A 15,000-nucleotide genomic window follows, 5' to 3' on the forward strand; every position below is an offset into this window, starting at 1 on the left:
CGGGTCGGTGTGGACTTGTTGGGCCGAAGGGCCTGTTTCCACACTGTAAGTAATCTAATCTAATCTAATCTAATAAACTGCTCCCAATCCTCAAGTAGGCTGATCTAATGCAAAGAAGTGTGTGCATGTGTGTGTGTTTGTGTGTGTGAGTTTGTGTGTGTGTGTGTGAATGTGTCTGTGTGTGAGTTTATTTATGTGTGTGTGAGTGTGTGTGTGTTTGTGTGTGCAAGTGTGTGCATGTGTGAGTGTGCGTGTGTGAGTGTGTTTGTGTGTGCATGTGTGTGTGTGTTTGTATGTGTGTGTATGAGTGTGAGTAAGTGTTTGTGTATGTGTGCATTTGTGTGTGTATGTGTGCTTTTGTGTGTGTATCTGTGTGTATATGTGTGTGTATGTGTGCGTGCGTGTGTGTGTGCATGTGTGTTTGTGTGTTTGTGTATATGTGTTTGAGTGTGTGTGTGTGAGTGTGCTTGTGTGTGCATGTGTGTGTGTTTGTGTGTGTGAGTTTGTGTGTGTGTGTGTGAATGTGTCTGTGTGTGAGTGTATTTATGTGTGTGTGAGTGTGTGTGTGTTTGTGTGTGCAAGTGTGTGCATGTGTGAGTGTGCGTGTGTGAGTGTGTTTGTGTGTGCATGTGTGTGTGTGTTTGTGTGTTTGTGTGTTTGTGTGAGTTTGTGTGTATGTGTGTGAATGAGTCTGTGTGTGAGTGTGTTTGTGTGTTTATGTGTGTATGTGTGTGTTAGTTTGTGTGTGCATGAGTGTGCGTGTGTTTGTGAGTGTATGTGTGTGTGAGTGTGTGTGTGTTTGTATGCGTGCGCGTGTCTTTGTGGGTTTGTGTGTATATGTGCGTGCGTGTGTGTGTGTATATGTGTGTGTGTTTGTGTGTGTCTGTGTGTGTGAGTGTGTCTGTGTGTATGTGTGTGTTTGTGTGAGTGTGTGTACGTGTGTGTGCATTTGTGTTTGTGTGTATGCATGTGTCTGTGTGTGTATGTGTGTATATATGTGTGTGTATGTGTGTTTGTATGTTTGTGTATGTGTGTGTTTGTGTGTGTATGTGTGTATGTGTGTGTGTATGTGTGTGTATGTGTGTGTTTGTGTGTGTATGTGTGTGTCTGTGTGTGTATGTGTGGATTTGTGTGTGTATGTGTGTTTGTATGAGTGTGTGTTTGTGTGTGTATGTGTGTGTTTGTGTGCGTGTATGTCTGTGTGTGTATGTGTGTGTATGTAGGTGTGTGTGAGAGTGTGTGTGTGTATGTGTGTGAGAATGCGTGTGTATGTGTGTGTCGCTGTGTGTGTCTGTATGTGTGTGTATGTGTGTGTGTATGTGCCTGAGTGTATGTGTATGTGTACGTGTGTGTACATGTGTGTTTGTGTGTGTTTGTGTGTGTATGTTTGTATGTCTGTGTGTATGTGTGTTTGCGTGTGTATGTGTGTTTGTATGTGTGTGTATGTGTGTGTGTATGTGGGTGTTTGTATTTGTATGTGTGTATGTGTGTTTGTATGAGTGTGTGTTTGTGTGTGTATGTATGTGTTTGTGTGCGTGTATGTCTGTGTGTGTATGTGTGTGTATGTAGATGTGTGTGAGAGTGTGTGTGTGTATGTGTGTGTGAGAATGCGTGTGTATGTGTGTGTCGCTGTGTGTGTCTGTATGTGTGTGTATGTATGTGTGTATGTGCATGAGTGTATGTGTATGTGTACGTGTGTGTACATGTGTGTTTGTGTGTGTTTGTGTGTGTATGTTTGTATGTCTGTGTGTATGTGTGTTTGCGTGTGTATGTGTGTTTGTATGTGTGTGTATGTGTGTGTGTATGTGGGTGTTTGTATTTGTATGTGTGTATGTGTGTGTGTGTATGAGTGTGTGTCGGTGTGTGTATGTGTGTGTATGTGTATGGGTGTGTATGTGTATAAGTGTTTACGTGTGTGTTTATGTGTGTATGTGTGTGTTTGTGTGTGCGCGTCTGTGTATGTGTGTTTGTATGTGTGTGTATGTGTGTGTGTATGTGTGTGTGTCGGTGTGTGTATGTGTGTGTATGTGTATGGGTGTGTGTATGTGTATAAGTGTTTACGTGTGTGTTTATGTGTGTATGTGTGTGTGTGTGTATGTGTGTGTTTGTGTGTGTGCGTCTGTGTGTGTGTGTGTTTGTGTGTGTGTGTATGTGTATGTGTGTGTGAGAGTGTGAGTAGTGTGTGTGTGAGAGTGTGTGTGGATGTGTGTGTCTATGTGTGTGTATGTGTCTGTATGTGTGTGCGGATGTGCGTGTGTGTATGTGTGTGTGTACATGTGTATGTCTGTGTGCCTGTATGTGTGTGCATGTGTGAGTGTGTTTGTGCGTGTGTATGTGTGTCTGTGTGTATGTGTGGGTGTGTGTGTGTGCGTGTGTGTGTATGTTTCTGTGTGTGTGTGCTATGTGTGTGTATGTGTGTGCATGAGTGTGTATGTGTTTGTGTGTGTGTCTGTGTGTATGCATGTGGGTATGTCTGCGTGTGTATGTGTACGTATGTGTTTATGTGTGTATGTGTGTGTGACAGTGTGTATGCGTGTGTATGTATGTGTGTGAGAGTGTGTGTGTGTACGTGTGTGTATGAGAGTGTGTGTGTGTATGTGCGGGTGTGTGTCTGTATGTTTGTGTGTCTGAGTGTGTGTACATATGGGTGTGAGAGTGTATGTGTGCGTGCATGTGTGTGTGCTTGAGTTTGTGTGTGTATGTGTGTGTGTGAGAGTGTGTGTGTTTATGTGTGCATGTGTGTGTGAGAACATGTATGTGTGTGTATGTATGTGTGTGGGAGTGTGTAGGTGTATGTGTGTGTGTGTTTGTGTGTGCATGTGTGAGTGTGCGTGTGTGTTTGTGTGTATGTGTGTTTGTGTGTTTGTGTGTTTGTGTGAGTTTGTGTGTATATGTGTGTGAATGTGTCTGTGTGTGAGTGTGTTTGTGTGTACATGTGTGTATGTGTGTGTTAGTTTGTGTGTGCATGAGTGTGCGTGTGTGTGTTTGTGAGTGTATGTGTGTGTGAGTGTGTGTGTGTACGTATGTGTGCGCGTGTCTGTGTGGGTTTTGTGTGTGTATGTGTGTGCGTGTTTGTGAGTGTATGTGTGTGTGAGTGTGTGTGCGTGTGTCTTTGTGGGTTTGTGTGTGTATGTGTGTGTGTGTATGTGTGTGTGTTTGTGTGTGTCTGTGTGTGTGTCTGTGTGTGAGAGTGTCTGTGTGTATGTGTGTGTTTGTGTGTGTGTACGTGTGTGTGCATTTGTGTGTGTGTATGCATGTGTCTGTGTGTGTATGTGTGTATATATGTGTGTGTATGTGTGTGTGTGTATGTGTGTGTCTGTGTGTGTGTATGTGTGCATTTGTGTGTATGTGTGTGTGTATGAGTGTGTGTCTGTGTGGATTTGTGTGTGTATGTGTGTATTTGTGTGTGTATGTGTGTGTGTTTGTGTGTTTTTGTGTGTGTGTGTCTGTGTGTGTATGTGTGTGTTTGTGTGCGTGTGTGTATGTCTGTGTGTGTGTGTAGGTGTGTGTGAGAGTGTGTGTGTGTATGTGTGTGAGAGTGCGTGTGTATGTGTGTGTCGCTCTGTGTGTGTCTGTATGTGTGTGTGTGTATGTGTGTGTGTTGGTGTGCGTATGTGTGTGTATTTGTGTGTCTGTGTGTATGTGTATGGGTGTGTGTATGTGTATAAGTGTTTATGTGTGCGTTTATGTGTGTATGTGTGTGCGTGGGTATGTGTGTGTGCGTCTGTGTGTAAGTGTGTGTCTGTGTGTGTGTATGTGTGCATTTGTGTGTATGTGTGTGTGTATGAGTGTGTGTCTGTGTGGATTTGTGTGTGTATGTGTGTATGTGTGTATGTGTGTGCGTGGGTATGTGTGTGTGTGTTTGTGTGTGTGCGTCTGTGTGTAAGTGTGTGTTTGTGTGTGTGTGTGTCTGAGTGTTTATGTGTGTGTGTATATGTATGTGTGTCTGTATGTGTGTGCGGATGTGCGTGTGTGTAAGTGTGTGTGCATGTGTGTGTGTCTGTATGTGTGTGTGCATGTGTGAGTGTGCTTGTATGTATGTGTGTCTGTGTATGTGGGTGTGTGTATGTGTGGGTGTGTGAGTGTGTGTGTGTGTATGCTTGTGTGTGTATGTCTGTGCTACGTGTGTGTATGTGTGTGTGTGAGTGTGTGTGTGTTTGTGTGTGTCTGTGTGTATGCATGTGGGTATGTGTGCGTGTGTATGTGTATGTATGTGTTTATATGTTTATGTGTGTGTGGCAGTGTGTATGTGTGTGTGTATGTGTGTGTAAGTGTGTGTATGAGAGTGTGTGTGTATGTGCGTGTGTGTTTGTGTATGTGTGTGTGTGTATGTGTGTACATGAGTGTATGTGTGTGTGTATATGTGTGTGTGTCTGAGTGTGTGTACATGTGGGTGTGAGAGTGCGTGTGTTTATGTGTGTATGTGTGTGTGAGAGCATGTATGTGTGTGTATGTATGTGTGTGAGAGTGTGTAGGTGCATGTGTGTGTTTGTGTGTGTGTATGTGTGTGTATGTGTATGTGTGTGTGAGAGTGTGAGTAGTGTGTGTGTGAGAGTGTGTGTGGATGTGTGTGTCTATGTGTGTGTATGTGTCTGTATGTGTGTGCGGATGTGCGTGTGTGTATGTGTGTGTGTACATGTGTATGTATGTGTGTCTGTATGTGTGTGCATGTGTGAGTGTGTTTGTGCGTGTGTATGTGTGTATGTGTGGGTGTGCAAGTGTGTGTGCGTGTGTGTATATGTTTCTGTGTGTGTGTGTGTGCTATGTGTGTGTATGCGTGTGCATGAGTGTGTGTGTGTTTGTGTGTGTGTCTGTGTGTATGCATGTGGGTATGTCTGCGTGTGTATGTGTACGTATGTGTTTATGTGTGTATGTGTGTGTGACAGTGTGTATGCGTGTGCATGTATGTGTGTGAGAGTGTGTTTGTGTACATGTGTGTATGAGAGTGTGTGTGTATGTGTGTGTGTGCGGGTGTGTGTCTGTATGTTTGTGTGTATGTGTGTGTGTGAGTGTGTGTACATGTGGGTGTGAGAGTGTACGTGTGCGTGCGTGTGTATGTGCTTGAGTTTGTGTGTGTATGTGTGTGTGTGATAGTGTGTGTGTTTATGTGTGCATGTGTGTGTGAGAGCATGTATGTGTGTGTATGTATGTGTGTGAGTGTGTGTAGGTGTATGTGTGTGTTTGTGTGTGTGTATATGTGTGTATGTGTATGTATGTGTGAGAGATGTGAGTAGTGTGTGTGTGAGAGTGTGTGTGTGGATGTGTGTGTCTATGTGTGTGTATATGTCTGTATGTGTGTGTATGTGTGCGTATGTGCGTATGTGCATGTGTGTATGCGTATGTGTGCGTGTACATGTGTGTATGCGTGTATGTATGTGTGTATGTCTGTGTGTGTGCATGTGTGTGTGTTTGTGTGTGTGTATGTGTATGTGTGTCTGTGTGTATGTGTGTGTATGTATGGGCGTGAGAGTGGGTGCGTGGCATGCGTATGTATGTGTTTGAGTGTGTGTGTGTATGTGTTTGTGTGCGTGTGAGTGTGTATGTGTGTGTGTATGTATGTGTGTGAGTGTGTATGTGTTTGTTTGTGTGTGTGTGTAAATGTGTGTGTATGTGTGAGTGTCAGAGTGTGTGTATGTGTGTGTAGTGTGTATGTGAGTGTGCATGTATGTGTATGCGTGAGTGTGAGAATGTGTGTGTATGTGTATGTGTGTGTGTATGTGTATGTGTGTGTGTACATGTGTGTATGTGTGTGTATGTGTGTGTGTCTGTGTGTGCATGTGTGTATGTTTGTGTGTGTGTATGTGTATGTGTATGTGTGTCTGTGTGTATGTGCATGTGTACGTGTGGGTGTGAGAGAGGGTGTGTGTGCATGCGTATGTGTGTGCTTGAGTGTGTGCGTGTGTATGTGTTTGTGTGTGTGTGACAGTGTGTATGTGTGTGTATGTATGTGTGTGAGAGTGTGAGTGTGTAAGTGTGTGTATGAGAGTATGTATGTGTGTGTATGTGCGTGTGTGTGTCTGTGCGTGTATGCGCGTGTGTGTATGTGTATGTGTGTGTACATGTGTGTATGTGTGTGTGTATATGTGTGTGCGTCTGAGAGTGTGTACGTGTGGGTATGAGACTGTGTGTGGGCATGCGTGTGTGTGCTTGAGTTTGTGTGTGTATGTGTGTGTGTGAGAGTGTGTGTGTTTATGTGTACATGTGGGTGTGAGAGCATGTATGTGTGTGAAAGTGTGTAGGTGTATGTGTGTGTTTGTGTGTGTGTATGTGTGTGTATGTGTATGTGTGTGTGAGATTGTGTGTATGTGTGAGTAGTGTGTGTGTGAGAGTGTGTGTGTGGATGTGTACATGTGGTTGTGAGAGCATGTATGTGTGTGAAAGTGTGTAGGTGTATGTGTGTGTTTGTGTGTGTATGTGTGTGTATGTGTATGTGTGTGTGAGAGTGTGTGTGTATGTGTGAGTAGTGTGTGTGTGAGAGTGTGTGTGTATGTGTGAGTAGTGTGTGTGTGAGAGTGTGTGTGGATGTGTGTGTCTATGTGTGTGTATGTGTCTGTATGTGTGTGTGTATGTGTGCGTATGTGCGTATGTGCATGTGTGTGTGTACATGTGTGTATGTGTGTGTATGCGTGTGTGTCTGTGTGTGTGCATGTGTGTGTGTATGTGTATGTGTGTCTGTGTGTATGTGTGTGTGTACATGTGGGTGTGAGAGTGGGTGTGTGTGCATGCGTATGTGTGTGTTTGAGTGTGTGTGTATATGTTTGTGTGTGTGTGTGAGTGTGTATGTGTGTGTATGTATGTGTGTGAGTGTGTATGTGTGTGTTTGTGTGTGTGTAAATGTGTGTGTATGTGTGTGTATGTGTGTGTGTAGTATGTGTGTGAGAGTGTGTGTGTATGTGAGTGTGTGTGACAGTGTGTATATGTGTGCATGAGTTTATGTATGTGTGTGTTTGAGTGTGTGCGTGTGCATGTGTTTGTGTGTATCTGAGTGTGTATGTGTGTGCATGTATGTGTGTGAGTGTGTATGTGTGTGTTTGTGTGTGTGTAAATGTGTGTGTATGTGTGAGTGTTAGAGTGTGTGTGTATGTGTGGTGTGTATGTGAGTGTGCATGTATGTGTATGCGTGTGTGTGAGTATGTGCGTGTATGTGTATGTATCTGAGTGTGTGTGTATGTGTATATGTGTGTGTATGTGTGTGTGTCTGTGTGTGTATGTGTGTGTTTGCATGTGTATGGGTGTGTGAGAGCATGTATATGTATGTATGTGTGTGAGAGTGTGTAGGTGTGAGTATGTGTGTTTGTGTATGTGTCTGTGTGTGTGTGTATGTGTGTGGGTATGTGTGTGTATGTGTGCGTTTGTGTGTGTGTGTGTGAGCGTGTATGTGTGTGTGTATGTGCATGCATGTGTGTGTATATGTGTGTTTATGCGTGTAGGTGTGTGTGTCTGTGTGTGTTTGCATGTGTATGTGTGTGTGAGAGCATGTATGTGTATGTATGTGTGTGAGAGTGTTTAAGTGTGAGTGTGTGTGTATGTGTATGCATGTGTGTGTATGTGTGTGTTTGTGCGTGTAGGTGTGTGTGTATGTGTGTGTGTCTGTGTGTGTGTCTGTGTGTATATATGTGTGTGTTTGCTATTGTGTGTAAGTGTGTGTATGTGCGGGAATGTGTGTATGTGTGTGTGTGTTTGTATGTATGTGTTTGCATTTGTATGTGTGTGTGTCTGTGTATGTGTGTGTTTGTGTGTGTATAAGACCATAAGACCATAAGACATAGGAGTGGAAGTAAGGCCATTCGGCCCATCGAGTCCACTCCGCCATTCAATCATGGCTGATGCGCATTTCAGCTCCACTTACCAGCGTTCTCCCCGTAGCCCTTAATTCCTCTAGACAACAAGAATCTATCAATCTCGGCCTTGAAGACATTTAGCGTCCCGGCTTCCACTGCACTCCGTGGCAATGAATTCCACAGGCCCACCACTCTCTGGCTGAAGAAATGTCTCCGCATTTCTGTTCTGAAATGACCCCCTCTAATTCTAAGGCTGTGTCCACGGGTCCTAGTCTCCTCGTTTAACTGAAACAATTTCCTAGCATCCACCTTTTCCAAGCCATGTATTATTTTGTACGCCTCTATTAAGTCTCCCCTTAATCTTCTAAACTCCAACGAATACAATCCCAGTATCCTCAGCCGTTCCTCATATGTTAGACCTGTCATTCCAGGGATCATCCGTGTGAATCTCCGCTGGACACGTTCCAGTGCCAGTATGTCCTTCCTGAGGTGTGGGGACCAAAACTGGACACAGTACTCCAAATGGGGCCTAACCAGAGCTTTATAAAGTCTTAGTAGTACATCTCTGCTTTTATATTCCAACCCTCTTGAGATAAGAGACAACATTGCATTCGCTTTCTTAATCACGGACTCAACCTGCATGTTTACCTTTAGAGAATCCTCGACTAGCACTCCCAGATCCCTTTGTGCTTTGGCTTTATTAATTTTCTCACCATTTAGAAAGTAGTCTATGCTTTTATTCTTTTTGCCAAAGTGCAAGACCTCGCACTTGCTCACGTTAAATTCCATCAGCCATTTCCTGGACCACTCTCCCAACCTGTCGAGATCCTTCTGTAGCCTCCCCACTTCCTCAGTACTACCTGCCTGTCCACCTAACTTCGTATCATCGGCAAACTTCGCTAGAATGCCCCCAGTTCCCTCATCCAAATCGTTAATATATAATGCGAACAGCTGTGGCCCCAGCACCGAACCCTGCGGGACACCGCTCGTCACTGGCTGCCATTCTGAAAAGAACCTTTTATCCCAACTCTCTGCCTTCTGTTAGACAGCCAATCCTCAATCCATCCCAGCAGCTCACCTCGAACACCATGGGCCCTCACCTTGCTCAGCAGCCTCCCGTGTGGCACCTTATCAAAGGTCTTTTGAAAGTCTAGATAGACCACATCCACTGGGTTTCCCTGGTCTAACCTACTTGTTACCTCTTCAAAAAATTCCAACAGGTTTGTCAGGCATGACCTCCCTTTACTAAATCCATGTTGACTTGTTCTAATCCGACCCTGCTCTTCCAAGAATTTAGAAACCTCATCCTTAATGATGGATTCTAGAATTTTACCAACAACCGAGGTTAAGCTGATTGGCCTATAATTTTCCATCTTTTGCCTTGATCCTTTCTTGAACAAGGGGGTTACAACAGCCATCTTCCAATCATCCGGGACCTTTCCTGACTCCAGTGACTCTTGAAAGATCTCAACCAATGCCTCTGCTATTTCCTCAGCCACCTCTCTCAGAACTCTAGGGTGTATCCCATCGGGGCCAGGAGATTTATCAATTTTAAGACTTTTTAACTTTTCTAGCACTATCTCTTTCGTAATGGCAACCATACTCAACTCAGCCCCGTGACACCCTTTAATTTTTGGGATATTACTCATGTCTTCCACTGTGAAGACTGACGCAAAGTACTTGTTAAGTTCTCCTGCTATTTCCTTATCTCCCATCACTAGGCTTCCTGCATCAGTTTGAAGTGGCCCAATGTCTACTTTTGCCTGTCGTTTGTTTCTTATGTACTGAAAGAAACTTTTACTATTATTTCTAATATTACTGGCTAGCCTACCTTCATATTTGATCCTCTCCTTTCTTATTACACTCTTTGTTATCCTCTGTTTGCTTTTGTATCCTTCCCAATCTTCTGATTTCCCACTGTTCTTAGCCACTTTATAGGATCTCTCTTTTTCTTTAATACATTTCCTGACTTCCTTTGTCAGCCAAGGTTGTCTAATCCCTCCCCGGTTAATCTTTCTTTTCTTGGGAATGAACCTCTGTACAGTGTCCTCAATTATACCTACAAACTCCTGCCATTTTTGCTCTACTGTCTTCCCGGTTAGCCTCTGCTTCCAGTCTATTTTAGTCAGTTCCTCTCTCATGCCCTCATAATTACCTTTATTCAACTGTAACACCATTACATCCGATTTTGCCTTCTCCCTTTCAAACTCCAGACTGAACTCTATCATATTATGGTCGCTACTTCCTAAGGGTTCCCTTACTTTAAGATCTTTTATAGAGTCTGGTTCATTGCAAAGCACTAGGTCCAGAATAGCCTCCTCTCTTGTGGGCTCCATGACAAGCTGTTCCAAAAAGCCATCCTGTAAGCATTCCATGAATTCCCTTTCTTTAGATCCACTAACAACATTATTTACCCAGTCCACCTGCATATTGAAGTCTCCCATGATCAATGTAACCTTGCCTTTCTGACATGCCTTCTCTATTTCCTGGTACATGTTGCGTCCCTGGTCCTGACCACTGTTAGGAGGTCTATACACAACTCCAATTATGTTTTTTTTGCCTTTGTGGTTCCTCAATTCCACCCACACAGACTCCACATCATCCGACGCTATGTCATTCAATACCATAGATTTAATTTTGTTCTTAACTAACAAGGCAACCCCACCCCCTCTGCCCACCTCTCTGTCTTTTCGATAAGTTGAAAAACCATGGAGGTTTAACTGCCAGTCCTGACCCCCCTGTAACCAAGTCTCTGTGATGCCTACTACATCATAATCATTCACTATTATCTGTGCCATTAGTTCATCGGCTTTGTTATGTATGCTACGAGCATTCAGGTAAAGTGCCTTAATGCTAACTTCCTTATCATTAGAGATGTTGAAAGTCATATGTCCTAAGTTATCCTTGCTTTTTACTGCATTCTCAGTCTGCCTCAATTTTAAATCCGCCTGGAAACATGCTATCCTGCTGCTTATCTTGCCATTTACCTCCATACTCCCTGTCGCTTTCACTTTCCCTTCCCCCCAACTCAGAAGTTTAAAGTCCTACTGACCACCCTATTTATCCTCTTTGCTAGAACATTGTGTGTGTTTATGTGTATGCCTATGTGTGTGTGTCAATGTGTGTGTATGTCTGTGTGTATGTTTGTGTGTGTGTATGTGTGTGTATATGTGTGTGTGTCGGTGTGTGTGTGTGTTGGTGTGTGTTTGTGTGTATGTTTATGTGTGTATGCGTGTGTGTGCATATTTGTGTGTATGTGTATGTTTGCGTGTGTGTGTATGTGTGTGTATGTCAGTGTGTGTGCGCGTCTGTGTGTGTATGTGTGTGTATGTTTGTGTGTGCGTATGTGTGTATGTTTGTATGTGTGTATGTGTGTACGTTTGTGTGTGTGTACTTGTGTGTATGTGTGTATGTGTGAGAATTTGTGTGCATGTATGTATATGTGAGAGTGTGTGTGTGTATGTCTGTATGTATGTTTGTGTGTGTGTATGAGTGTGTGTATGTTTGTGTGTGTGTATATGTGTGTGTGTATATTTGAGTGTGTGTATGTTTGTGTGGGTATGTGTGTGTGTTTGTGTGCGTGTGTATGTTTGTGTGTGTCTTTGTTTGTGTATGTTTGAGTGTGTATGTGTGTGTGGGTGTGCATGTGTATGTGTGAGTATGTTTGCGTGCATGTGTATGTGTGTGTGTGCATGTGTGTGAGTGTGTGTGAGTATGTGTATGTATGTTTGTGTGTGTATGTTTGTGTGTGTGTATGTTTGCATGTGTGTATGCGTGTGTATGTTTGTGTGTGTGTGTATGTGTGTGTGTGTTTGTGTGTGTGTATGTTTGTGTGGTGTATGTGTATGTGTGTGTATGTGTGTGTATGTTTGTGTGTGTATGTGTGTGTGCATGTTTGTGTGCGTATGTATGTGTGTGTGTGTGCATGTGAATGGGTGTGTGTGAGTATGTGCATGTACGTTTGTGTGTGTATGTTTGTGTGTGTATATCATTGTGTGTGTGCATGTTTGTGAGTGTGTGTGCCTCTGTGCGTGTATGCGTGGGTGTGTATGTGTGTGTGCCTGTGTGTGTGTACATGTGTATGTGAGTGGTTGTGTATATGTTTGTGTGTATGTTTGTGTATGTGGCTGTATGTTTGTGTGTGTATGTTTGTGTGTGTGTGTATGTATGTGTGTATGTTTGTGTGTATGTGTATGTTTGTGTGTGTATGTATATATGTGTGTGTATGTGAGTGTGTGAGAGCGTGTGTGTCTCTGTGTATGTGTATGTGTGTGTATGTGTATGTGTATGTTTGTGTGCGTGTGTATGTATGTGTGTATGTTTGTCCGTGTATGTGTGAGTTGAGTGTGTGTATGTCAGTGTATATGTTTGTGTGTGTGTATGTGTGTGTATATGTGTGTGTGTCGGTGTGTGTGTGTGTTGGTGTGTGTTTGTGTGTATGTTTATGTGTGTATGCGTGTGTGTGTTTTTGTGTGTGTGCATATTTGTGTGTATGTGTATGTTTGCGTGTGTGTGTATGTGTGTGTATGTCAGTGTGTGTGCGCGTCTGTGTGTGTATGTGTGTGTATGTTTGTGTGTGCGTATGTGTGTATGTTTGTATGTGTGTATGTGTGTACGTTTGTGTGTGTGTACTTGTGTGTATGTGTGTATGTGTGAGAATTTGTGTGCATGTATGTATATGTGAGAGTGTGTGTGTGTATGTCTGTATGTATGTTTGTGTGTGTGTATGAGTGTGTGTATGTTTGTGTGTGTGTATATGTGTGTGTGTATATTTGAGTGTGTGTATGTTTGTGTGGGTATGTGTGTGTGTTTGTGTGCGTGTGTATGTTTGTGTGTGTCTTTGTTTGTGTATGTTTGAGTGTGTATGTGTGTGTGGGTGTGCATGTGTATGTGTGAGTATGTTTGCGTGCATGTGTATGTGTGTGTGTGCATGTGTGTGAGTGTGTGTGAGTATGTGTATGTATGTTTGTGTGTGTATGTTTGTGTGTGTGTATGTTTGCATGTGTGTATGCGTGTGTATGTTTGTGTGTGTGTGTATGTGTGTGTGTGTTTGTGTGTGTGTATGTTTGTGTGGTGTATGTGTATGTGTGTGTATGTGTGTGTATGTTTGTGTGTGTATGTGTGTGTGCATGTTTGTGTGCGTATGTATGTGTGTGTGTGTGCATGTGAATGGGTGTGTGTGAGTATGTGCATGTACGTTTGTGTGTGTATGTTTGTGTGTGTATATCATTGTGTGTGTGCATGTTTGTGAGTGTGTGTGCCTCTGTGCGTGTATGCGTGGGTGTGTATGTGTGTGTGCCTGTGTGTGTGTACATGTGTATGTGAGTGGTTGTGTATATGTTTGTGTGTATGTTTGTGTATGTGGCTGTATGTTTGTGTGTGTATGTTTGTGTGTGTGTGTATGTATGTGTGTATGTTTGTGTGTATGTGTATGTTTGTGTGTGTATGTATATATGTGTGTGTATGTGAGTGTGTGAGAGCGTGTGTGTCTCTGTGTATGTGTATGTGTGTGTATGTGTATGTGTATGTTTGTGTGCGTGTGTATGTATGTGTGTATGTTTGTCCGTGTATGTGTGAGTTGAGTGTGTGTATGTCAGTGTATATGTTTGTGTGTGTGTATGTGTGTGCATGTATGTGTGTGTGTATATGTGTGTGTATGATTGTGTGTGTGTATGTGTGTGCATATGCATGTGTGTGTGTTTGTGTGTATGTTTGCATGTGTGTGTATATATGTCTGTATGTATGTTTGTGTGTGTATGTGTGTGTGTTTCTGTACTTGTGTATGTTTGTGTGTGTATGTGTGTATGTGTGCGTACATGTGTGTATGTTTGAGTGTGTGTGTGGGTGTGCATGTGTATGTGTGTATATTTGTGTGTGTATGTTTGTGTGTGTATGTGTGTGTTTGTGTGTGTATGTGTATGTTTGTGTGCGTGCGTGTGTATGTGTGTGTGCATGTTTGTGTGTGTGTGTGTGTGAGTATGTGTGTATGTTTGTGTGTGTATGGGTGTGTATGTTAGTGTGTGTGTATGTTTGTGAGTGTGTGTATGTGTGTGTGTCCGTGTGTGTTTATGTGGGTGTATGTGTATGTGTGTGTGCCTATGCATGTATGTGTGTGGTTGTGTGTATGTTTGTGTGTGTGTATGTTTCTCTGTGTGTGTATATTTGTGTGTGTATGTTTGTGTGTATGTGTGTGCGTTTTTGTGTGTATATGTTTGTGTGTATGTGTATATTTGTGTCTGTGTGTATGTGTGGGTGTGAGAGTGGGTGTGTCTGGATGCGTATGTGTGTGCTTGAATGTGTGCGTGTGTATGTGTTTGTGTGTGTGTATGTGTGTGTACATGTGTGTGTGTGTGTCTGAGTGTGTGTACGTGTGGGTGTGAGAGTGTGTGTGTGTGCGTGTGTGTGTGTGTGTGGGTGTGCTTGAGTTTGTGTGTGTATGTGTGTGTGTGAGAGTGTGTGTGTTTATGTGTGTATGTGTGTGAGAGAGCATGTATGTGTGTGAGAGTGTGTAGGTGTATGTGTGTGTGAGAGTGTGTGTGTATGTGTGAGTAGTGTGTGTGTGAGAGTGTGTGTGTGGATGTGTGTGTCTATGTTTGTGTGTGTATGTGTGTATGTTTGTGTGTGTGTATGTGTGTAAGTTTGTGTGTGTGTACTTGTGTGTATGTGTGAGAATTTGTGTGTATGTGTGAGAGTGTGTGTGTGTATGTCAGTATGCATGTTTGTGTGTGTGTATGAGTGTGTGTATGTTTGTGTGTGTATATTTGAGTGTGTGTATGTGTGTGTATGTTTGTCTGTGTGTGTTTGTTTGTGTATGTTTGAGTGTGTATGTGTGTGGGTGTGCATGTGTATGTGTGTGTATGTTTGTGTGCATGTGTGTGTGTGCATGTGTGTGGGTTTGTGTGAGTATGTGCATGTATGTTTGTGTGTGTATGTTTGTGTGTGTGTATGTTTGCATGTGTGTATGTGTGAGTATGGTTGCGTGTGTGTATGTGTGTATGTTTGTGTGGTGTATGTGTATGGGTGTGTATGTGTATGTGTGTGTATATGTGTGTATGTTTGTGTGCGTGTGCATGTGTGTGTGTGCGCATATGTGTGTGTATGATTGTGTGTGTGTATGTGTGTGCATATGCATGTGTGTGTGTTTGTGTGTATGTTTGCATGTGTGTGTATATATGTGTGTATGTATGTTTGTGTGTGTATGTGTGTGTGTTTCTGTACT

Source organism: Chiloscyllium plagiosum, unplaced genomic scaffold (assembly GCF_037043375.1).
Source record: "Chiloscyllium plagiosum isolate Xiang-an unplaced genomic scaffold, Cpla_swu_hap1 HiC_scaffold_11, whole genome shotgun sequence".
Taxonomy (NCBI): domain Eukaryota; kingdom Metazoa; phylum Chordata; class Chondrichthyes; order Orectolobiformes; family Hemiscylliidae; genus Chiloscyllium; species Chiloscyllium plagiosum.